This window comes from Ambystoma mexicanum, chromosome 5q (assembly GCF_040938575.1).
Source record: "Ambystoma mexicanum isolate Mex_15411 chromosome 5q, UKY_AmexF1_1, whole genome shotgun sequence".
Taxonomy (NCBI): Eukaryota; Metazoa; Chordata; class Amphibia; order Caudata; family Ambystomatidae; genus Ambystoma; species Ambystoma mexicanum.
The window spans coordinates 864,780,833-864,801,589 of NC_090933.1; positions in this window are offsets into that span (position 1 = coordinate 864,780,833).

Genomic DNA, 20,757 nt, shown 5'->3' on the forward strand with positions numbered 1-20,757 from the left:
TCTTTTCTTGGGTTCCACAATCAATGGCAGATATGTTCAAGTTTCCTGGAGCCCTGATAGTGATGGTATTGCTGTTAGACTGCCTTAACACTGCTTAGAACAGGTAGAGCAGTTGACTCGTTGTGTAGAAGACAATACAATACTCAGTCGTATCATTGGACGGTATGAGAATTTGATTAGCCGGAAGATGGACTTCGCACCCCGGAACAGGATTGTCACAGGAGGCTGTATATAAGAAAACATTCATCAGGAACTAACACCAAGCAGAGATAGTACTAATAAATAGTAAACTGAACAAGGCTTCCTTGTTTTTTCTTCAGGCTGGGATTTCAGGTTTAACAAGAAATCCTGTTCTAATGAGACCAGGGTGTGAGCCTGTAGCACTATGATTTTTGGATTGAACAAGGGTGCTGGCAAAGAAACACAGGGAAAAGGAGAGTCTTATCATCGAAGGAGTCCTGAGGTCATGAAGAGTCAATCAGTGTTGGAGACAGGACAACCCTATCCTACCGGCACGAGGACACCTGCAATGGAGTCCATTTCAAGCAACCAAACACTGACGGCACGAGGATGCCTAGCACCAGGTGTGCTAAAAAGGAAGTCTTTAGTCCAAGCACACTTGGTGAAGTCCACCAACAGCGGTTTTCCCAAAAGTTCAGAAAAAACAAAGTACTTGGCGACAAGAGTTCAGTGGAAGTTCCAGGTTTGGAACTTTACCTGGCGATGACTGAAAACAGTATCGTGAAGCAAAGCAATCTGAATCAGCAGTCTGAGTCGGTTCTATTTCCTGGCGGTGACAAAGACAAAACAACGTGAGGCTAATCAATCCGTGTCAGAAGTCCGGGTCAGGTTTACTTCTTGACGGTGCCTGAAGACAAAACGTAGGCAAAGTCAATCCTTATCAGCGGTCCCGGGCGCCATTAGGGAATCAAGGACAAAGCAACAAGAGGGGCGTGGAAAGAGGTAAGGGCAAAGACAGGAGTTTGAGGCACATAGAAACAAGGTATACTGCTGAATACCAGATTCAGAAGCACCGCTCGTGAGCAGAAGAGGAGCCTTAATTCTGGTCAGCTGACTTGCCATACTGTAGCAACGCAGAAGCGAGCAGGAGGAGTTTGAGTGAAACGTAGGACACTACCGTCTCCATGGCAGAAGCCAACACTCTCGCAAGGACCACAAGTGTTTCGGTATTTTACTATAGAGCTTCGGTGCAGTACCTTTACCAGCAACCACGGGAGGGGCCCGATGCCCTCGTGCAGTGGAGAAGTGACCAGTTGGGTATGGAGATTAGAAGCCGCTTCCCAAGTCCGCTCCTCCTAGCCGTACTCCTTCCAGTCGACCAGGTAAAGCTGAACCCCATGTGAAAGCTTAGTATCTATGATAGCATTAACCTCGTATTCCTCTGAACCCTAAACCATGATTGGAGGTGGACGGATAGGCAGCCGAATGTCAGCAACACAAGGCTTGAGCAATGAAACGTGGAAAACCGAATGGATCTTCCACGAACGGGGCAACTCCAAGCGAACTTGCCAATGGGCTGATGACCTTCCAAATAAGATACGGACCCACAAAACATGGAGTCAGACACCTGCAACCAGGGATACGCAGATTTCTTGTGGATAGCCATACCTTCATACCTTGGAGGTAGACCGGGCTGCCTTACGATGACAATCTGCATAAAATTTAGCCTGATTCTGGACCTTCTGCAGATGTTCATAGACTTGAGTATGTACAGCAGAAAGGTCCTTTGTGCAATCGAGGACTGCTGGACTGGCGGAACGAACCATGATATCCAGAGGAAGAGTCCATGGATGTTGACCATACATAGCAAAAAACTGGGACTTGCCTGTAGAGGTATGAATGGAGTTGTTGTAAGCAAACTCAGCAGTCGAGAGTACCTGAAACCATGATTCATGGAACTGCATAGTCAAACAGCGCAAATACGATTGTAGTCTAGAATTCAAACATTCGGTCTGACCGTCAGTTTGCAGATGGTAGGCACTAGAATAATGGTTATCAATGCCAAAGAGGGCCGTAAAATGCCTCCAAACACAGGAGGTAAATTTCGAACCCCGATCAGAAATAATAATGTCCAGCAGACCACAAAATCAAAAGACATTACAGAAGAATAGATCCACCAATGCGGGAGAGCTAGGCAAGCCACAACAGGGGATAAACAAGGCTAATTTTGTGAAATTGTCAACGACTACCCAAATAGTGTCATATCCCCGAACCAACTGTAGTTCCATAACAAAATCCATGGATATCATAGACCAAGGCTGACTAGCTATAGGCAGTGGTTGCAGTAAACCCATTGGTTTGGCGGTGGAACCCTTACATTGGGCACATATAGCACAAGTCGCAATGTAGCTAGCCACATCCTTATGTAACAAAAACCACCAGCACCAACGTTTCAGTAATTTGATGGTCTTGTGGGCACCGGTATGTGCGGCCATCAGGGAATCGTGACACCATTGCAAAGCAACCCATCTGGTAGCGGCATCAGGCATGTAGATGCGACCTTGGACATAGGGCAAGGAATGTATGATGTCCATGTTATAGTCCGATATCTCGCTTGGATTCTTAGACACCCAATCCTGAATGGCTAATTTTAGTGACGAATCAAGAGTACAAGCACAGACCACTTGAGTAGGTAAGAGGAGAGCGCCATCGCAGTCATGTGAGGAAGGAGCACCATGCCTCCTTGATAACGCATCAGCCTTAGAGTGTAGAGAGCCGGGTTGTTAAGTGATTACAAAATTAAACATTGCAAAAAACGTGTGCCAACTGGCATGACGTGCAGTAGTGCATTTGACGGACTGTAGTGCAAGAAGGTTGTGTTGGTCTGTATAAACCTGTACTGGAACCAGGGTACCCAATAAGTGATGTCTCCAAAGCATAAAAGCATAGCAGGCTGCCAATAGTTCACGTTCCATAATGGTATAATGGCTTTGGTACTAGTTGAGTTTACGTGAATGGTAAGCCACTGGATGTAACAATCCAGTGTCGGCACAGATCTGGGACAATACTACACCCACCGCCACATCTGATGCGTCGGCTACCATAAAAACGATTTGGCAGGATCCGGGTGTTGAAGAACCAGAGCCATGATAAAAGCCGTTTTCAGACTGTGAAAGGACTGTTGTGCTCCTTCTCCCCATGAAAACGGGCATTTGCTGCTGGTAAGAGTGGTTAAAGGAGCCACCTTAGCGGAAAAAGAATCGATGAATCATCTATAAAAGTTTGAGAAACCAAGAAATGATTGTAGTGCTTTTATAGACTTAGGAACCGGCCTTTCCAAAATAGCCCTCCCCTCATTCTGGCTCATTCGGATGCCCTTTACCATGATGTCATAACCCAGAAACTCAACACTAGAGTCATGGAATATGCATTTCTCGAGTTTGGCAAATAAATGATTATCTCGTAAATGCTGAAGGACTGTGGACACATGCTGAATGTGTATTTCGTATGAGGGTGAGTAAACCAAAATGTCATTGAGATAGACAAAAAATTAGTCTAGCAAATCCATAAAGACATTGTTCATAAAGTTTTGAAAAGTCACAGTGGCATTGCATAGTCGAATGGCATAACCGCATACTCAAATAGCCCATACCCGGTCTTGAAGGCAGTTTTCCATTCGTCGCCTTTCCTCATCCTAACCAGGTTCTAGGCACCTCTCAGATCTAGCTTGGTAAATATCTTGGAGGATCCAATCTGGTCTAACAATACCGATATTAAGGGAATGGGATATTGGTTGTGGATAGTAATGGCATTCAGAGCCCGGTAATCTATGCATGGACAAAAATCACCCTTTTTCTTTAGAACAAAGAACAGAGGTGAAGCAGCCGGTGAACGAGATGGTCGTATGAAACCGACCGTCAAGGCCTTATCCAGATACTCCTTAAGTACAGCGTCCTCTTTCTGCATTAAAGAGTAGATACGACCTGAGGGTATGTTAGCCTCTTCCACCAAATCAATTGGACAGTCGTAAACACAATGAGGTGGTAGGATCTCTGCCCCTCCTTTGTCAAAAACATCTTTGTAAACTTGGTATTCCTCAGGAAGAATGGTAGCAGAAATCACACCCACAACAGGAGCCCTCTCAAGAAGAGCACTACACAGAGTATGTGCTATGGTTTCCTTAGTGAGACAGGACCCTTCACAGTGATCAGAGGTAAACTCCACGGATCCTGCATGCCAATCCACCACGGGATTGTGTAATACCAACGATGGTAAACCAAGGATCAACTTGAATTGCGGAGCAGAGATGACATCGAAAGTGATCCTCTCGATATGTCCAGGTGCCACAGCCATGATGAGTTCAGTGGTTCGTTGTGTCACTAACTCAGACAGCAAGGTAGTACCGTCCACGGCATTCACAAACTCAGGTCACTCCTTTGAAACCAAAGGTAACCCCCAGTGCTGAGCACATTGTTTGTCAACATAATTCCCTATGGCACCTGAATCCAAAATAGCTTCAGCGGAACATGACACCCCTTCAAGAAATGTCAAGGTAACAGGTATAGCGAAAGGGACCGGAATACTGGAGCCCAGCAAGAATCTGCTTGACAAAGGGGCTCCTTCTATTGTCGGGCTTTGACGTGTCCCTGTTTCTTTGGTTTTCTGGGACAGGTTCTCAAATGATGGTCTGACGCGCCACAATAGAAACATAAGTTATTTTTCTTCCCGTTTTCCCTTTCTTCAGGAGTCAAAGGACCACAAACTGCCCGATCTGCATTGGTTCACTTTCCCCAACAGGAGGTGAAAAAGGAACTTGCAAAGCAGGAGTATTACTTCTCCTTCCACCCCTCCACTCCGCCTTCCATGCATCAATATGCAAACCCAAATTACAGGTTCAGGGAAGGTGGTGGGAACTACTGGGACTGTGGATAAGGTGTCCTTCAGAGAATCCGACAGCCCTCTATACAATGAAGCCCCTTTCTTTTGATCTGGCCAACCTGTCTCTGCTATGAGTTGGTTGAATCTGGACAGGTATGCCAACAGTGTACCATCACCATGTTTTAGAGAAAGAAGCTCCAGGTCTGTGGCCTGAGATTTGTAACGGGTATCAAACACAGGAGACATAGCTGTTATCAAGGCATCACAGACATAGAGTCGTGCTGCAATCATCCAGCAGTTTAAGGAGCTTGTTGAGGAGATTAAGAGTATTGCATGATGTTGCCCGAATAAAAGTTGATTTTTCCTTCCTTAAAAAAAAGATTAGGGAATGGGCATCATCAACAGTAATAATGTCATGGCCGTCAATGAGAGACCTCTTCGATGTGCAAGAAGCTACTGCTGCATGAAGTGGGCCTACCTATACATCATTTATACATGCATCTTTTTTATTGTGATTCTTATTTCACTTACAGTATGCACTGCTTACTATTTGGATCCAAATAAGGCAAGGATTCCTGTGTATGTAATAAGGGATTCGCCCAGACTGCCGCAGTGCTACCTAAATAGGATAAAACAAAAGCAGCTTTTGTGGTGGAGTCAGAAAATGAAGTGGGGCTGCACAAGAAATGCAACCTACACTGATTAATGAAAGTGCAGTAAGTTTTCGGGTCTCCATGAAAATGCTCCGTAGTAGCCAAAGGAAATTGTGCGGCCATATACACAGACACATTCTCCTGCCGCGGTGATACACCCCCTGAAGCGGAAACAGCATCGGGAGCTAGGACTGAGGGAGCCTGTCCTGCTTGTAATCCAACATGTAAATTGTCAATGCGGAGGTGAGTGGCGTCAAGGGCAGCAGTCATATCAGCACGAAGGTCTGCCACTAACTGGACCAAAACAGCCAGGGGGTTGTTAGAGGCTTCCACGGCTAATATGTATGAGGCTTCTGAATATGTTACACTGCCTTAACACTGCTTAGACCAGGTAGAGCCGTTGATTCGTCATGTAGAAGACGATATCTTACTGCCAATACAGTTCTCAGTCGTACCAATAGATGGTATGAGAATTTGATTAGCCGGAAGATGGACTCCGCACCCCGGAACAGGATCGTAACAGGAGGCTGTATATAAGAAAACATTGATCGGGAACTAATCCCAAGCAGAGACAGTACTAATAAACAGTAAACTGAACAAGGCTCACCTGTTTTTTCTTCAGGCTGGGTTTTCAGATTTAACAAGAAATCCTGTTCTAATGAGATCAGGGTGTGAGCCTGTAGGCAAAAATGAAAGCACTATGATTTTCAAATTGAACAAGGGTGTTGGCTAAGAAACATAGGGAAAAGGAGAGTGTCTTACCATCAAAGGAGTCCTGAGGTTGTGAAGAGTCAATCAGTGTTGCAGACAGGAGAACCCTATCCCTCCGGTACAAGGACGCCTGTAATGTAGTCCATTTAAGCAACCTAACACCGACAGCACGAGGACGCCTAGCACCAAGTGTGCTAAAAAGGAAGTCTCTAGTCCAAACACACGGGGGGAAGTCCACCAACAGCAGTTTTCCCAAAAGTCCAGAAAACAAAGTACTTGGTGACGAGAGATCCGTTGAAGTTCCGGGTTTGGAACTTTTCCTAGCGGTGAATGAAAACAGTATCCTGAAGCAAAGCAATCTGAATCAGCTGTCCGAGTCGGTTCTATTTCCTGGCGGTGACAAAGACAAAACAATGTGAGGCTAACCAATCCGTGTCAGCAGTCCGGGTCGGGTTTACTTCCTGCCGGCGTCTGAAGACAAAACATAGGCAAAGTCCATCCTTATCAGCGGGCCGGGTCAGCATTAGGGAATCAAGGACAAAGCAACAAGAGGGGCGGGGGAAGAGATAAGGGCAAAGACAGGAGTTTGAGGCACATAGAAACAAGGTACGCAGCTGAATACCAGATTCAGAAGTGCTGCTCACGAGCAGTGGAGGAGCCTTTATTCTGGTCAGCTGACCTGCCGTACCGTAGGCAACACGGAAGCGAGCAGGAGGAGCATGAGTGAAACATAGGATACCACCGTCTCCATGGCAACAACCAACGCTCCCGCAAGGACCACAAGCGTTTCAGTATTTTACGATAGATCTTCGGTGCAGTACCTTTCCCAGCAACCACGGGAGGGGCCCGATGCCCTCGTGCAGTGGAGAAGCGACCAGTTGTCCCAGGGAAAATAGTTGAATTAGAGGCATTGGAAACTGCTTTCCTGACAATTGCTTGGATTCTGTGTGGTTAGGATAATAATCTCACAATGCAAAAAGACTGCAAAGAAAGCTCTAGGGCTGAAGATAATGATTGATGTTGAATCAGGATGGAAGGCCAAAGAGCTGGCACATGAAGAATTCAGAGATTCTGTGAAAGCCAGCATTCATGAAGATGAATCGATTGCAGTCCAAGTGGTCAGTGCATGCTCATGACGTGGAAAAAGGATGAGCATGTAAAATCAGCTGGATGCCTGAAAGGAGTAATCAAGATCTGGGTCCCAAAGAAGCATTTCTTCAGACAAGGATGCCGAGATGTGAAGAATGATGGGAGAGTGGTCGATGAATCGTCCAGAGGGGGGAGTGAAGCAAAGGAGCCAAGTAGCCCCACCTCAACCATCTCTCCCATATTGCCTATGTTGGGAGCCAGAGTTTGAAACACGTGCAGTACCAGTGAAATATACTGACACCAAGCAGAATCCTGTAGACAAGATTCCCATTGAGAAAGCCATACTTGCATACGAGACAGTATGATGGTCATTTGAATGAAATCCCAGAAGAAGCAGGGCCAATCAATGAAAGAGCATATTGGTGATGTCACACAAAGCCAGACTAATGTACATGGAAGAGATGCAAAGACAAAAGAGTGAAGATATTCTATAAGGCATCAAGAAAGATAAGTGACCTCTCGGGCTCGAGATGAAGAAACTTATGCTACAGAAACGATGAAGATATCAAGTCATTTACACGTGTACAGATGCAAAGAAGCATAAGCAGCAGAGGTGGAAGTACGCGGGAGCGGTCTGGAGCGGTGCTCCTATACTTTTTATTTTTAAGTGTCACTGTTCCTATACTTTTATTTTAAAAAGAAACCGTTCTGGAATGGTTTAGTTTTAAAATAAAAGTTTAGGAAGACGTTGAAGCTTGCACTTCAGTGCACAGCACTGAACATTCCCATAAACAGCAGGTGTGTTTGTTTTGGAGTTTGAATTGATTTTCTGAGGGGTTGCAGCGATGGGGTTTGTGGGGAGCGGGGGCTGGCCAGCAGGGAACATAGTTCCACTACTTCTTTTCATACACTTCAACCACTGATAAGCAGACAAAATATTCTTGAGGCTAGCTATGTAGTGAATAGATTGCGGCATGCGCCAACGTATACATATATAGGAGTAAGTAAAGAATGGATGTTTCCACAACGTGTTATAGCAGAGCTGGACCAGAGAAGGAAGGCCTTTTCCAGTGTGTCGCAGTTGAAAAACAACGCAATTACAGAAGTGAACCTACGAAAGGCGAGCCTGGATTAGCCCCAATAAACCAAGGTCTTATCGGACTGGGATGAGCAGACATTAGTTACAATCGTGTGAAAGAATGAAACTCCTGTTTAGAAGGCATGGGCGAAAACAAGGAAGAAGTCATTGTTTCATTTAATAGTAGTATTTTGAATGTACCAGAGCTCAAATTTGTGGTCTTCAGTCACGTGAATGGATACAACTGGACAAACATGACGAACCACATCTACGCAGAGGCAGAGCGTGCCTCTACTCCCCTTTATTTGCCAGAGGAATGAACATTTTCAAGGCCAAATTCAAAGCCTTAATTGATGTGCAGATTACTCAGGAGATGTTAGATGCAATGCTAATTGGTGGGAAGCTATGGTTATGACCAGCTCACCAGCACCTGGAAGTCCAGCCTGCGTGCTGCGAACGTGGGTGGAAAAGTACTGACGTGTGTAAGAGTGCCAACCAATTGTAGGGGGCTGCATAATTAAGAGCCCTATAGTTTGTATAACCAATAGGACGTTGTGTATATAGTGACATTCAGGGGTTAGTAGTCCCTCTGATGTCAAATAACCTATCACTTTCTAGATTAGTATGGAATGTATACCTAGATGTTCCCTCTGAGCCCATCACATTTGACACTAAGTTTTTGTAGTTTGCCACGTAGGATGACGTTAGTGAGTACGTAGGTTAACGTTATCAATGACGAGTTTTTACTATAAGTATGATGTTTTTTGATAAATGCATTGAGAGACCATGCTATGAGACGCCTGTTCATGTCCGGTGTACTCCCTGTTTTAGATAATTGATAATAAAACAGTCAACTTTGCCAACTTCCTGAGTTGTTTTAATTATTGATGTTTGAGTAACTTCTGCATCCCCATTCATCTCAAGGTATTGCTACCTCGCCTTAAAGGGCTGGGTCGACTGTCCCGGTTCACCACTTCCCATCATGAACATGAGATATGATAGGTTATTTATAACGTGCTCAATATCCACAGGTTTATAAGCGCGGACCCAGGGATTGAACCTATGGTGCTCCCTGTCGTCCTGCTTCCAAGGCAAGCGTGTTGCCACTGAGCTATCCTCCCGAGAATTACTTAAACATTTAAATAAATGTAGGTAATGAAGCCACACAACATAAACAACAACATTTCACTTCATGAGTGCCAGTATCAATGGTTCATTTGACGGCTTTGTAAATTATTAAGTTTATGCATCTAATGTGTATGCAACTGATCCATAAATGCTGACGTTTTATCAATTCATTAAAATAGCAATTCTGAACCAAATTGTCTGGACTGCACACTCAGGCGTGTCGTTGTTTAGGCAAGATGACCTGAGGAGTGGGCCTTAACAGTTGGGTGATGCACCCGGGGCCATAGTTACAAGCCCGAGCCAAGGCTTTAACTCAGCCCCAGAGGTCATATTGCCATTTGTACCCTGGCACGTCATACCGGGGTACTAATAGTAATTTTCCTCAAGTTGAGAAATGGTGCTGCAACCATTCCTCGACTCGAGAAAGAAAAGCAAAACAAATGACTACCAGGGATTAGGGAGAAGGGACTACATGTAGTCCCTTCTCTCTTTCCATGGTGGCCATTAAAACCAATGAAAAAAAAGTAAACGAAAAAATGGCTACAATGGAAGGGGCGAAGGGAATACATATAGTCCATTCTCCCTTTCCGTGGCAGCCAATCTGGGATGCCACGGCAGAGAAGCAGAGGCTTCAGAGCCTTGTTGGTGAGGTAAGGCCCGGGCGAGGGCCAATGAGCTTGCTTGTAACAAGCTCATCGACCCTCGCCAGGTACTAATAAGAAATATTATTTTGTTTTTTATGGTTAAGAGATCTTTACAGTCGTTTGATCTCACTGGCCAATGGGATATATACGCACTGCATGCCTCTCTCGCGCAGCTCTTTGAGCCACTATACCGGTGCTAAATTGGGGATGTTGGTGAGGGTCCAACACAACCCAATTATTGATTAAAAGAAACCTGTCATCATTCAGGTCTGTATGTGAGGTCAAATCCGACAGCTAACCGTCCCTAAAATACCGTCCCTTGAACCTTCTCTATGGCGAAACCCTATTTTGAAATCTTCCATTATCTGAAAACAGTTTTCTCCCTACAGTCTCCAGTCAGCTTCACCACAGTGATCGCACTCTCTGTCCTCAACTGTCAAATCTGTCATTCTGGCACTCTGACATAATTCCTGTCACCTATCTCCCGTCTGCTACATAAGCAATTGATCTTCCCTGTTACACAATCGCTGGACACCACACTGCCCTTAGGGAGTCACTCACTGCAGCACAGGGAGGCTGTATAATGAAATACAGTTGTGATATCATTTTCAGGTCCTAGAAGTCAGAAATTGTTAATACCCTATCTCTCAGTGTACATCCCACCCTTTAAAAACAATAAAGGAAACAACAGACTCACTGTTTGAAATTGGCAAGGCAAGTACTCAACCCCCATCTCTGGTGCATCTTTGTCCTATAACCGAGACCCTAAGATCCTCAACCAGCCTTCTTGCTTTTAAGAGAAAACATCTCTTTTCAGAGAATTCTTCCCCTCTTAACTCTGTGTTGGGGGACAACCCTCGTGACAATATCTATTCTCCCTCGTGTGAATCACTGTGAATTTCATACCATGGCTGCAGATAGCGTAGTTCCCACTTCTAATTCACCTTCTCCCCAAAACCAACATCTTCACACAGCTTTTGCACCCTCAAGAAAAACCTAAAAGGTGCCATTATAGAGAAGCCTTCATTACCTAAAAATGGACTCCGGAACTCCCCACAACAAGAGCCACCCATCCTGGGCTCAAAACACCATTCATATGAACCCTCTATGGATTCATTAAAAGGCCTCATTGTGAAGTGAATGTAGCCTATGTGGAAACACAAACCCACATCTTCCACAGTTACCAAAAACTGTGTGCACTTTACTGGCCCAACCTTTAGTGAGGGAATGAGGTCCACCTCCTGAAAATGACAGACCTTTTCCTTGTGCAACAGAAGATGGATCAGGGTCAGCCTAAGGAATACCGGTACAGTTGTCACTGAGAAAGGAAATGTGTCCCACAATGATACTAGTGGTTTGATACAAAGAAAGATATAAATGATGGCACCATGACCTCTAAAAAGAACAGCTGTACGGTTGGTACCACTGCATGTAGCACAAACTATCGGTGCTGAGTTGTCTAAATGGCCTTCTGCTACAACACTGGGACTTCTCTGTACCGAAGGAGACCTAAAGCAAAGCAGAGAAAGGTTTGCTAGGGAGATAGTTGTTGTGAACCTTTCATATCTACTGTAGCATGGGGTAACATTCTCTGTATTATTAATTACTATTGTGTCTGCTGCAACAACATACAACCCAGGAGTGTGCATTGGAAGTCATGATCGGGGGAGCAAAGGGGCGAATTAGAAATAAAAATGAATAGAAAGGGATAACGATGTGTGTATCTGTAGAGCTGGACAAGGTGCCACCAGATCAAATTAAAGAGTGAGAGAGGGAACAGAGGAAAAAATAAAAGTAAATTCATAGTTCATTAATCGTGGTTTTGCCTAATCCTTACACTGCAAACATACATAATTGCGAACTAACATTGCATTTCAGAACTAAACAGTTGCATATACACATAAACAAGTTACATCTCAAATATATTCTAGAGAAAAACAAATAGATTGGGAGGAGTGGGAGAGGGAAAATAATGGGCGTAAAGGTGTATTTCATCGCGTGTTCGTCTGCATCGAACCAAAGTGTCTTTTTGTATACTCTTTACAGAACTTTGAGACACAAGTATGCATAAATGCTCACACATATCGCAGTTCAGAAATAGTAACAGTTGCCGATATATAACCTTTGCAGAACTTCAACATTCCAGAGTGAAGCTCATATGAGTATGTTGCCTGAATGCAAAAACCAATCAGGGCCAGCTTCGTAATGACCATACTACTGAATGTGCATTTGAACAACTCAAGGGCAGGTATATAGACCCAGGGGCTGAGATTCAAATCGGAACGTCAGTACTACAGTTGTGGAATTACACTTTTCAAAGACATGTGCACAGCTCTGGTTAACACAACCCACATCTTTGGCCACATTGCCTGAACTTTACCCATGTGAAAAAAATGGAGTAAAGCAAAGCAGCACGAATTCCACTTCTTCTATAACAGGGAAAGGCGCAAACAATGTTTGCTCCCAATTGATAGTATCTAAAAATGTTTTCAGTAAGGCACAACTGAAGCAGACTGGTTTACTCTTTACTTTGCTTTCTGCATAAAAGCACAGAAACCACTTTCCTTTTTATGTTACGCAGCAAACATAGTAACAAAAGAAATAGATTAATTTTTACGCTCATCCTCATGCAAACGCTTTTAGATAATTAGGATTGGGGACAAAAACTGGTTGGTCCATTCTGTATTATATAAGCAGCAAAACCAGTGCCAACTCCACTTGCTCCATTGTTCACACTGATGCTATGCTAATCTTAGATACTCTTGGGGAGGACAACCATACTACTGCTCGTGGAAGTGGAAAAAAAGATCTGAGCGTTAAAATCCACACCAGGGTTTGGGCTGGTGGGTGATAAAACCGCCTGCCAAAACGGTGCTTAACGCTACATTAGTACTGCATGACTATTGTTTGTGGAATTAATTACATTCCTTAATTCCCGAAGGCCAGTCTCTAAGAGAAGGACCCGAATTCGAACCTGGGTCGCTGTGCACGTCGTCCCTGAGCTATCCTCCCGGAATTGAAGAACATTCATAGGGATCTGGGTGTTGGACATAACACAAGACTTTACTACTGCTTGTGGAATTTTTGTGTGAGCTGCAGTGCTGGACCACAGATAGTGACATAACTTTCCGACTCTCAGTGGCCCTTTCAGACATGCAAGGAGTCGCTGATATTGTTGCAATGTAGAAAATAGATCCATAAACCAGCCTCTGCTCCTAGTACCAGCTTTGTGCTTTTGCAATCCATGAATGCGCTGGTATCTTGTCCGTTCTGTTCGTGAAGGCTTTGGTTCTTATGCTAATGGGAATGCAGAGGCACAGGCATAAAATGTAACCTTAATAAATGTCAATCACATATATTTCAAACCTCAAATAGAATGTTCAGTCGGCGTGTTTCAGAAATCCTATTAGACTATGCAGCAGCCTGTGATGAGGAGATGCTGTATTTATTTTAAGAGAGAAAGAAATCTGTATTTCATTTGTTGCACTGCTAGCCTCACTTTAGATAATTGCATGCAGCTTCAGTATTGCCCAGAGCAATAACAATTGTTAGTTATTGAAGGCTGAAATGATTTTCTCATTCCCCCGGGGGATGTTGGGATGAACATGGTGCACAGCAGTAACTAATAGATATAATCTGGTCATAATGTAGCCATATAATGTCTTGTTTACTCCCCGTGAACGTGGGTGTTAACTATTTTTTTAATTTAACAAAAATAAATCGCAATTTTAATTTATGATGTTTGAACATTAAAATAAGCATTATTCTAACTACAGAGCAAAACTGCCGGGGATTAAGCATGTTTTACAAAAGACAAATAACTGCCTGCAGCTTCTAGTTTCCAACAAAAGTAAGCTGAACATTGGGTGCCACATATTTCCTGTGGTAGTCGTTGTTTTGCTGGCCTCGGGACAGATAAATTGCACAATCTGTTTCTATTTTCTTTGAGGTAATAATATGCCTTCACCCAGGGGTTAATGAAAAATGAATGGAAGGTACTCTATCTCCATGAATGTGGAGGTCAATTGAAAATAGCTCGTTAGATAGCAGTTGGGGCAGAATATTAAATGGCCTATATAGTTGAAGTAAATAATTTAAGTTTTCTCTACCGTCACCTTCATTGTCATCAGTCATTATAATGTCTGCTCAGAGTTTCAAGCTTGTTAGGGAGAATTTTCATTCCTGTGCCAATTCCCTTTAACCTTAGAGAGCCCCAGTTCTTTTGCTGTACTCAGGGATTTAAACATTTTTCTCCTGAGTGAGTGGGGCTTTTTCCCCCCACTTCCTTATGTGTTTTTCTTAGTTGGATTATGTGTTTCTTACTGTTTAATGGTAAAATCCAGAGGCATCTGCTTTGTGCATGGTGACACAAAGCACCGTTTGTGCAGTGCCACTCTCTTAATGCTTAAATACATTTTCTTTGGTGAACTACTGTTCCCAAGAATAGTAAGATGACGTTTGTGTTACTTACTTTTTCTTTTGTGGGTCCAGCACACACAACCCTATGTGGAGTGCCGGGGTGTTACGTAGTAACTCCTTTATCCCACTTCTCGTGTAACATTCTGTTACACTAACTAACTTGAATGGCTGGTGGAAGTGGTTTCTTTTTTACTACCTTTGTGCCATGGATCTGCAGGCTGATTTCTCAGCTGCAGGACAGCACCAAAGGGTGACAATTTTCCGAATACGGCCCTGTCTTCTCTTCTCACCGTTCCTTGTCAGTTCGTTCCTTCTGGGCTTTTACTCTGTTGTTTGAATCAGGTTTGAGTCCTTTTTATATTTTGCCTTTCGCAGGATTCAGCCCTGAAGCTCGCCCAGGCTCCAGTGTGTCTGTCAAAGGCAGGAAGTGAGAGAGGGTCCCAAAACATTCCTGTCCTTTGTCTCTAGGTGGGCCTGAGTGAAACCAGCTCTGATTGGCTAGTTGGCTGTCCAGCAGGACAGCCACCCTGCTTGGTGATTGACAGCCTAAGGCTTGTGAATTAATGGGAACTTGCTTAAAAGGTGAGGCTTTTGGGACTAGAGGCAGAGTCGACCAATGGAGGACATCGGACAAAGAAGATGCCAGGATACACCAGCAGCATGTTCCTGGACCGCAATGTACCTGGTGAAGTTCTGCAGCTGTGCTGACCCCATTTCTGCTTCGACTAGAAAGACCTGCACCGGAAAATGTCCTCCCTTGGGCTGGTGAGACCAACTAGCCTTGAGACAAGATTCATTTTGGCGCTACCTCCAACTTGCTTTGACTTTCCAAGGCTGGATAATCGCAATGCCCGGGGACCCCTGACCATCATCGAGTGCAAAACTTTGCAGGCATCGAGAGGCCCCTACAGAAGCAGGAAATCTTCATCCAAAGGCCCCTCATCAGTGTCCAGGACCGAAGGATCAAGTAACTTCCAACTAGAGCTGTTTGTTATTCTTTTGTGCTGAGAAAAAGGTACCAAAACCACAAAAGGCCACTGAATCAAGGAGAATCCATTGAAGTCCCTCTCTCTCGAGTACTGCTGCAGAAGCCCACCAGACATCCTCCACGACCAAAGACCAGGAAGAAGGGCCTGCTACAGTGCAACAGGAAGGCATCCAGCTGGAACCAATTTTTCAGTTCTCAGGTATTATGGGGCTTGGGGTACATCTACCCTTTGCCAAATGGGGTGCTTCCTAGCTTAGGGAGTACTATTTTAAACCCCTTTGAGTTGACCTCAACTTACTTGCACTGGCCTCCCAGCTTGTGCTTCTTAAAGGTACCTCTTTTTAAGCTTCTGTGATTTTCTACTGAATTACTGACTATTTTACAACTTTTTCTAAGAAGAGAGCATCAGAACCTTGAACTGGCCCATTGACTTTGGCTGTCCTGGCCCCCTAAAGGGCCCCTTCCGAACATATTGGCTCTGGCAGTGCTTGTTCCCTTACAGGTTTTATTTGTTGAACACTATTATTGCTGGAATAAAAGGCTGTCTGTATCCCCCTGGGAGAACCTAACTGTTTCTCTACTTACAAAGTATGTTCTGGTCTGATTTTAACTAATTGTGATCACAAATAAGTGTTATTACTGACCTCAAATGACGTCACTCAGTGTTCTGGAATATGTATAACATAAGAAATGTTTACTCGCCTACTTTATTGCTCTTGTTGAATTGAATCCTAATTTTGGGATTAATGTTACTATTAGTTGCTGCTTTTTCAGTATTGTATAATTATACTTGTGTATATAAGATAAATATGTATACTATAACTTTAAGTGTGTAAGTGTTTACTTGGATACCCTTATTTACTAATTTAATTGTACAGCTGTACAGCTCACATTACCCCTCTTAATATAAGCGTGGCTGCTCAGTCACTCTAGCAACTTGTGTAGTACAGACCTATATTAAAAGGTGGGTTACCTAATACCAAGAGATGAGTCTTGTAAAATCCCACACCAGTTGGACTCTACAAATTCTTCCCCAACAAAGCCTATTGTGCCTTCATTAACTGAATGTCTCCTTTTAGCAGATTGATTATTTTGGTGAGGTGCAGACATCCATTCTAACAGGCAGCTGTCAGAATGTGACACTGAATGGCATTGTGATCGTCTTGGGGAGTGGTCATGCTGTGTATGGCTTCACCAAGAGACATGTTGAGTGTCTTCATTGAAAGCCATGATACACTACAAATACATCTAAATCCAGCGGTGACATCACATCAGTGAACAATCATACAGAATTATAGATGGGTAGCTATCAACTATACAGAAATGTTCCACCAAGGCATTCAGGATGACATTGCATAGAAGAGAGCGAATCACGAGTTGCTTATGAAGTCACATAGAACCGTAAAGTGGAATATGTACTGCAGTTGAAAACTACCAATCTATAACTGTGTGATGGGTATAGCCCCATCTGCATCCCTTTTTCACCCACTGCACTGCCCTGTGGACCAGCATGGAAGAGGGGAGACGGGTGAGGCATGAAGGACCTATACAAGACATTAAAAAATGCTAGGTTCAGTCTCACCTCACCCCATAGAAATCCCAAAAACACTCCTGGCAGAGGAATTGCTGTAGCTGCCTAGTGTGACATCATATCAGTTGATTATGAATTCTGAAATCATCTACCATGATGTCACAGCAGGAGAATACAGCACTCACAATGGGAAATATTTGCTCGTTTTGGGGTGGCAGGTCCTGAAAAAAGTGCATTGGGGCAGTAACCAATATGTGAATGAATATCACTTGTCAACTTGTGCTATATTACTCAGCTTTTATACTATACCAGTAACCCAATAAATACAATTAATAAATACATGGTATACAGTCTACAGCATTTAACAATGCATTGGATTTTCAAGTAAACACAGTGAAGTCTGCAATTTTGTTTTTTCCTTTGGTTTCCACTAGAATCCCAAAGATGTAGTACTCCACAAGTTCCTGAAGGTGACTATTTGAGCATTTGCTTTTGGAGAGGCTTAACAGGTAAAGCACATTTTGATAAACAGGCCCCCACAATGAGGCAATCCTTGGGAGGGGTGACACGTTTTATGAAAATGGTTTTAAATGTCTATGTTGCTAAAACAAAAGTAATTTCAAAGTATGGAGCTACTTTGTAGGGCTTTTTTAAAGGTACATGGCTACAAACGGTTGAGAATGATTCCTTCAAAAAGTTACTGGGACTTCCAAGATCAACCTCCAATTACACTGCACATATGGAATTGGGATTTTTGGGGGATTAAATAGTTCCCATAACCCTTCTACACTGTATACATGTGTCGTCCAACCCTAAAGCAGATCTAACATAACTCCTTATTATTACCATCAGCAGTAAAAGGGGCCCTGCTACCATTCCTTGGCTCCAACATGTTAAGAATCTATTACACTAAATTAATGGTGGTTCATATTTTGCCAATCCCAGTGCCCTAGCTCCACCTTTAAGAAAGGACATTTCCCACCTGGGGTATACTATTCAAGATAATGCAGAGAGCATGGAATTGGCAAAACCTTTTAATCGCAGATGCATGATTATAGCTTCAAACTGGATCCAAGAGTATATTTTATGGAGTAACCCACTGTTTGATAATTATCTTATCACTAAGGCATGCTTTAATTGCATTCCTCTGGGAGACATTATAGCAGTTTGGGCAGGTTTTGCACTGCAACAAAAATGTCGAATGTGTTATGCTGATTATGAAGATTTAATGCATTTTCTTTTCTTTTGTCCTGCTTATTTTCGCATAAGACAGAGAATGTAATTCCAGATTTTATTCCAGCAATACATCATGTACTAAGGCCGAAACACAGGTAATTGGCTGGGCTTTACAGCTTTACCTTTGCCGAGCATTAAAGATTGGGTCTTGCCATTTAAAATTGTAATTTATTAATTCTGCAATGCATGCTGACCTCTCTTTATTTTAATTGTGTGTGATTATTTATCGCTCTTATTCTATATTTTGTATGCAATATTTTGTATGTGTTTTATGGAATGTTCTTGTTTTCCGAAATAGACACATATTGAATTGAATTAATAAGTACATAGAACAGTCAGAGATGGCAGAGTGGGAAAGTTGATGTGCTGCCAGTGGATCAGCTACTTGTCTGGGGTACTGTGTGGGGGGACAGGTGTGTGGGTAAAAGGGGGAAGATTGATGACTATCAGTGAATCAGCCAATGGTGCAGTGAGGTGGGAAAGGAAGAGGCATTGATTCAGCCTAGAGTGTGTTTATTGTATTCTTACAGAGCTGTGTCTGGTAATTCCCAAACTTTGTGCGCACAAAGATGAGACTCATGATCCTCAGAAGAATGGGAAGACTCACCATGTTGTCCAATCCATCAAAGTTCACTCGCTTGCACCACTGCTCATACTGCTCAAAGTGGCTATATATTTGAAGAGTATGCATACAATATTGCTTGCTCAGAGTTTACTAGTAAAAATAATGACTTGCTCGTCCAATGCAGAAATGGTTTTCTGCACATAATCGGGAAACTTGGTACCAACTCTCTTCCTTGGAGTAACTGAGCATGCCACATGTGGGAAATCAAATGAGGAAAGGGTGGGCATCATTGGTGCTACTGGGTTGTGCACTGTGTGAGGAGTCGGTGTGCATACGTGGGTCGTGGTGAGGGGACCCTGGGGCCTCTTTGTGCAGCCAGACATAAGCCCTGGCCTGGTACAGTCCCTGCCCCAGTCTCCACTCCAAAATCACCCTGCTACTATTCCTCAAACTCAAAGTTCTTAGGAAGCATAAGTGTTGGCAACCACGGAAGGTGGGGTGAAGTCATTGGTGCTTGATGGAGAAAATGATGGTAAATCAAATAAACAAATCCATGAATAAAGTCAAGCAGAAAATGTGAATTAGAGGTGGGCAATATCCATATAAATAAAGATTGTCCCTTCATTTTACGTTGCTATACACATCCCTAGCATTTCTTTGCCCCTTTGGTTTTACCAACACTTGTTAATCGATGGACTATTTGGAGCAAGAATTCTGTCATGGACTAAAAAGTGCTGTTCCGAAAAAATCCATGCCAAGGTAATTGGCAACACAAGACTGTTAAATCCAGTAAGGAATGGAATGGACCATGAGATTGCTTATAAGCGAATGGAAGTCACTGTGGGAGTCCAACGTTCCTCTGGAGAGACCAGCAGACTGGAAATTGTCATATGATGACATAACCGGAATTATACTGATAGAATGAAGAGCAGGGAACCCCACACTCTGGATTGGGAAAATACAAAACTATTTTTCAGAAAACAAAAGTCCAGTGGACAAAATTTAGAAATGTATCAACATTATTTATTTAATTAATACAGAAATATTGAATGAATCATGAACAGCTTAAAGCCAATTTAATTAAATGCAGGAAAAAAAACCATAACTCACTCTCACATCTGAACTAGGCATTATACCTTAGTCCAAACATTCATATCCATATCCAGTATTCACAATCATACACAAAACAACTAAACATGTAAAACATCACAATGTAATAAACAACATCTACAAATGTTATATATATATATATATATATATATATATATATATATATATATATATATATGTATATGGAATTATGTACAGAAGAGGGACTGTATTTTTTTTAAATGTATTTGTTATAGCTGATCAAGCCTTTCAAATATTTCATATAAAAAAACAACATTCAAACATTTTATTTATTACAACATAACCATGTATAAAGCATGACAAGGAAATATATAAAGTAAAAAAGAAATAAAGAGAAAAGGAAAGGAAGATACAATAAACTATACATTTACATCTAAAAACAATTATATACAATAAAAAAACATTGTGATCATAATTCTCAACACGACCTTTTTAGGTATTTGCTAATTCGGTATTAAATAGGACAGCAATCACCTCTTCAGTTAGCCAGATAAATAAAAGGCAATAAAACAGAAAAATCAAGAACTAAGACTCAGGTATCTCTTGGGATCTTGGCCAGGTCGATAATCATTCTTTGCTCTTTTAGGTAAAATCAACTTCAAATTCTATATGTTCATCATTTCTTACAGGTCATCAAGATACATTGAGTGACTGAAGAAATTATATTGATTGAAACTGTTTGAGAATCGAATAACATTCTCCACAATTCTACCGGGGTTGTTATACAATAATCTTGGTATACAAT